Source organism: Narcine bancroftii, chromosome 2 (assembly GCF_036971445.1).
Source record: "Narcine bancroftii isolate sNarBan1 chromosome 2, sNarBan1.hap1, whole genome shotgun sequence".
Taxonomy (NCBI): Eukaryota; Metazoa; Chordata; class Chondrichthyes; order Torpediniformes; family Narcinidae; genus Narcine; species Narcine bancroftii.
Window position 1 is genome coordinate 102,796,424 of NC_091470.1, and position 6,000 is coordinate 102,802,423.

The following is a 6,000-nucleotide window of genomic DNA, read 5'->3' on the forward strand; positions in this document are numbered from 1 at the left end:
ATAAATGTAGCTTTGAAAATCGATTATGATTCCATAATAGTTTAATGACTTGCAATCTACAAACCTCATTGATTATCTATGCCTGTCCTTCAATATCCACAGTAGTGAATGCTTTGTAATAGAAATTAGACAATATTTAGAAATGGAAGCCTAAATATGGAGACTAAGTGCAGGTCTGAAGTTTGCCAATCTGAAGTGTTGCAGACACAACCCTCCAACTAGGTTTAATGATCTGATATCCTAATCCCCTTACTATTATTAGCTGTTTTCAGGTGCAATCACTTCAAGAATGTGCAGAAGCGGCTGCGAGTGTGTTCGAATCGACATTCAGGTGGCAGCGCTGAATTGTTCTGGCACCTGAAAGGGCTGGCTGCAGGAGAGGTGCCTTGGAGTGAACGCCAGCTCCTGTCGACTGTGGCCATAGTCCCACCTGCTGTCTTTTTTTTTATTTTTATTTTTCACACTATAGATCACATTATTCAAAATATACACATTTCTCCTTTCAAATATATACAGTGTCGTTTTCTCCCCCCCTCCCTCCTCTCCTCCCCCCCCCACCTCCCCCTCCATCCATTCAAAACTCTGAGTCCAAGATACATCAAACCCATCAAACAATGTTGTCACTCAACATTAATGAACAAAAACTTCCACCGAGTCAATTCTTTCCATTCTCTTTTCCTTTTGTCATTTTAGGTGATAGATGTCCCGGTAGGTTTTCTCTATTATATTCCATGTACGGCTCCCATATTTGTTCAAATAATGTTATATTATTTCTTAAACTATATGTTATTTTTTCTAATGGAATACATTTATTCATTTCTATATACCATTGCTGTATTTTCAAATTATCTTCTACTTTCCAGTTTGACATAATACATTTTTTTGCTACAGCTAGGGCTATCCTAACAAATCTTTTTTGTACACCCTCCAAATCAAGTCTAAATTCTTTATTTTTTATGTTTCTTAGGAGGAAGATCTCTGGGTTTTTTGGTATATTGCTTTCTGTAATTTTATTTAATATCTGGTTTAGATCTTCCCAAATTTTTTTCACCTTTTCACAAGTCCAGATTGCATGAATTGTTGTTCCTATTTCTTTTTTACAATGAAAACATCTGTCAGATACTGTTGGATCCCATTTATTTAACTTTTGAGGAGTGATATATAACCTATGTATCCAATTATATTGTATCATACGTAATCTTGTATTTATTGTATTTCTCATAGTTCCTAAACATAACCTCTCCCGTGTTTCCTTTTTTATCTTTATGTTTAGATCTTGTTCCCACTTTTGTTTAGTTTTATCATTTATTTCCTCATTCTCCTTTTCTTGTAATTTGATATACATGTTTGTTATAAATTTTTTAATTATCATTGTGTCTGTAATCAGATATTCAAAATTGCTTCCTTCTGGTAACTTCAAACTACTTCCCAATTTATCCTTTAAATAGGATTTCAATTGGTAATATGCCAGCACTGTATCTTGAGTTATATTATATTTATCCTTCATTTGTTCAAAGGATAATAATTTATTCCCCAAAAAACAATTTTCTATTCTTTTAATCCCTTTTTTCTCCCATTCTCTAAAAGACAGGTTATCTACCGTAAAAGGGATTATCTGATTTTGCATCAGTATTAGTTTTGATAATTGGTAGTTTGTTTTATTTCTTTCTACATGAATCTTCTTCCAAATATTAAGCAAATGGAGCAATACTGGAGAATTCCTATGTTTTACCAATTTTTCATCCCATTTATATAATATATGTTCAGGTATCTTCTCCCTTATTTTGTCTAGCTCTAATCTAGTCCAATCTGGCTTTTCTTTTGTTTGGTAAAAATCTGATAGATATCTTAATTGTGCGGCTCTATAATAATTTTTAAAATTTGGCAGTTGTAAGCCTCCTTGTCTATACCATTCTGTTAATTTATCTAGTGCTATCCTCGGTTTCCCCCCTTTCCATAAAAAAATCCTTATTATTTTCTTTAACTCCTTAAAGAATTTTTCTGTCAAGTGTATTGGCAGTGCCTGAAATAGGTATTGTATCCTTGGAAAAATGTTCATTTTAATACAGTTTATCCTTCCTATTAGTGTTAATGGTAAGTCTTTCCAATGGTCTAAATCTTCCTGTATTTTTTTCATTAGTGGATAATAATTAAGTTTATATAGATGGCTGAGGTTTTTATTTATTTGTATACCTAGGTATTGTATTGTTTGCATTTGCCATCTAAACAGTGATTCTTTCTTGAATTTTGAGAAATCCGCATTATTCATTGGCATTGCTTCACTTTTAATTGCATTAATCTTGTATCCCGACACTTCTCCATACTCCTTCAATTTCTTATGTAATTCTTTTATTGATGTTTCTGGTTCCGTTAGGTATACTATAACATCATCTGCAAATAAACTGATTTTGTATTCCTTGCCTTTTATTTTTATCCCTTTTATTTTATTTTCTATTCTTATCAGTTCTGCAAGTGGTTCTATGGTTAACGCGAACAATAAGGGCGATAGTGGGCATCCCTGTCTTGTTGATCTGCTTAAGTTAAAATGTTTTGATACATATCCATTTACTGTCACTCTTGCCAATGGCCCCTTATATAATGCTTTAATCCAATTAATATATTTCTCTGGTAAACTAAATTTTTGTAATACCTTGAATAAATAATTCCATTCTACTCTGTCGAAGGCCTTCTCTGCGTCTAAAGCAACCGCTACTGTTGGAGTTTTATTTCCTTCTACTGCATGAATTAAGTTAATAAACTTACAAATATTATCTGTTGTTCATCTTTTTTTTATGAATCCAGTTTGGTCTAGACTTACTATTTTTGGTACATAATCAGCTAATCTGTTTGCTAATAATTTAGCTATTATCTTGTAATCTGTGTTAAGTAGAGATATTGGTCGATATGATGCTGGTGCAAGTGGATCTTTCCCTGCCTTTGGTATTTCTGTAATTATTGCTGTTTTGCACGAATCTGGTAAGCTTTGTGTTTTATCAATCTGGTTGATTATTTCCAGGAGGGGAGGAATTAATAAATCTTTAAATGTTTTATAGAATTCTATTGGGAGACCATCCTCTCCTGGTGTTTTATTATTCGGCAGATTTTTTATTGTCTCTTGTATTTCTACTATTTCAAATGGTTCTATTAATTTATTTTGTTCCTCTGTTTGTAATTTCGGTAGTTCAATTTTAGTTAAGAATTCATCTATTTTGCCTTCTTTCCCTTCATTTTCAGTTTGGTATAATTGTTCGTAGAATTCTCTGAAATTTTCATTAATTTCCGTTGGATTATATGTGATCTGTTTGTCTTTTTTCCTTGATACCAATACCATTCTTTTAGTTTGTTCTGTCTTAAGCTGCCACGCTAGAATTTTGTGCGTTTTTTCTCCTAGTTCGTAATATTTCTGCTTTGTCTTCATTATATTTTTCTCCAACATATATGTTTGAAATGTTTCATATTTTATTTTTTTATCTACCAATTCCCTTCTTTTAGTAGTGTCTTCCTTCCTTGCTAATTCTTTCTCTATATCTGCTATTTCCTTTTCCAACTGTTTTGTTTCCTGATTGTAATCCTTCTTCATCTTAGTTACGTAACTTATTATTTGCCCTCTGATGAACGCTTTCATTGCGTCCCATAATATAAACTTATCCTTCACTGATTCCGTATTTATTTCAAAATACATTTTAATTTGTCTTTCTATGAATTCTCTAAAATCCTGTCTTTTAAGTAGCATGGGGTTTAATCTCCATCTATACATTTTTGGAGGGATATCCTCTAACTCTATTGTCAATATCAAGGGTGAATGGTCCGATAATATTCTAGCTTTATTCTAGTTAGTTTTTCTAACTCTATCTTGTATACAAGCTGGTAACAGGAATAAATCTATTCTTGAATATGTTTTATGTCTATCTGAATAATATGAATATTCCTTTTCCTTTGGGTGTTGTTTCCTCCATATATCCAAAAGTTGCATTTCTTGCATCGATTTAATTATAAATTTGGTTACTTTATTCTTTCTGTTAATTTTTATCACGGTTTTATCTATGTTTGAATCCAAATTGAGATTGAAATCCCCTCCTATTAATATATTCCCTTGCGTATCTGCTATCTTCAGAAAAATATCCTGCATAAATTTTTGATCTTCTTCATTAGGCGAATATATATTAAGTAAATTCCAAAACTCCGAATATATCTGACATTTTATCATTACATATCTTCCTGCTGGATCTATTATTTCCTCTTCTATTTTAATTGGTACATTTGTACTGATTAATATAGCCACTCCTCTAGCTTTTGAGTTATATGATGCTGCCGTTACATGTCCTATCCAATCTCTCCTTAATTTCTTGTGCTTCACTTCAGTTAAGTGTGTTTCTTGCACAAATGCAATATCAATTTTTTCTTTTTTCAGTAAATTTAGCTGTTTCTTCCTTTTTATTTGGTTATGTATTCCATTAATATTTAAAGTCATATAGTTTAATGTAGCCATTTTATACTTTGTTTATCTTTCCCTTCCGTTTCCTCATCATCACCTTTCCTTCTCATCCATTTCTGCTTTCTTTCTTTGAACAGTTTATAAGACAACATTTTTAACACATCAAACATTCCCCTTATTCTCCTACCTAATATTTCTTTAACCCCATTGTCCCCTCCCCTTCCTGAGTTGCCCATTATCCCTTGTCGGGCAACCACACCTCCCCTCTCCATTTGGATTTGCGAATTCACTTGCAAGCGTCAACTGATTTTGCAGTGACCTACCCAGCCCCCCCCAGAAAAGATTTCAATTTTTATATACAACAAAGGTCACTCTCTAAATTCCCTCTTTACTCCTCTCTTCCCCTTTTTTCCCTCATTAATTCTTCTCTATACACTATATATTTTCTTTTAAATGCACATATACTTATGTAATATATGTATTATATATGTATATAGTCCTATGCACACGTCTTTTTAGTTCGCAGTCTTTTGTACTCTTGTTACACGTCTTCATCTCTCAGTCTATTTTGTAATTGTTCTGCAAATTTTCGTGCTTCCTCTGGTTCCGAGAATAGTCTGTTTTGCTGTCCTGGAATAAATATTTTCAATACCGCTGGATGCTTTAGTATAAATTTATACTCTTTCTTCCATAAAATCGCCTTTGCTGTATTGAACTCCTTTCTCTTCTTCAGGAGTTCAAAACTTATATCTGGATAAATAAAAATTTTTTGCCCTTTGTACTCCAGTGGCTTGTTGTCCTCTCTTACTTTCTCCATTGTTTTCTCCAGTACCTTTTCTCTTGTAGTATATCTTAGGAATTTTACTAAAATGGATCTTGGCTTTTGTTGTGGTTGTGGTTTAAAGGCTAATGCTCTATGTGCCCTTTCTATTTCCATTTCTTGCTGTAGTTCTGGACATCCTAAGATCCTGGGGATCCGATCTTTTATAAACTCTCTCAAATTCTTGCCTTCTTCATCTTCCTTAAGGCCCACTATCTTTATATTATTTCTTCTGTTATAATTTTCCATTATATCTATTTTCTGAGCTAACAGCTCTTGTGTCTCTTTAACTTTTTTATTAGATTCTTCTAATTTCTTTTTTAAGTCCTCTACCTCCATTTCTACTGCTGCTTCTCGTTCTTCCACCTTGTCCATTCTTTTTCCTATTTCTGATATGGTCATATCTATTTTATTCACTTTCTCTTCTGTACTGTTTATTCTTCTTCTTAAATGACTAAATTCTTGTGCTTGCCATTCTTTAAATGAATCCATGTATTCTTTAATAAGAGAAAATATATCCATTGTCTTGCCTTTCCCTTCTTCTTCCATTTCACTGTACTCTTCCTCTTCCTCTTCTTCTTCCTCTGGGTTGGCCATCTGTTGTTTCTTTCTTTTCTTTTTCTTCTCTTCTTTCTTGTTTTCGTTGTCTTCTATGTTCTCCTCTTGCTGCTGCTGTTCTGTAGTTGTCATTGCCGGCTGTGGAGATCGACTCCCCAGCTGGTCGCCCCTCCCGTCGGTGTGTTTT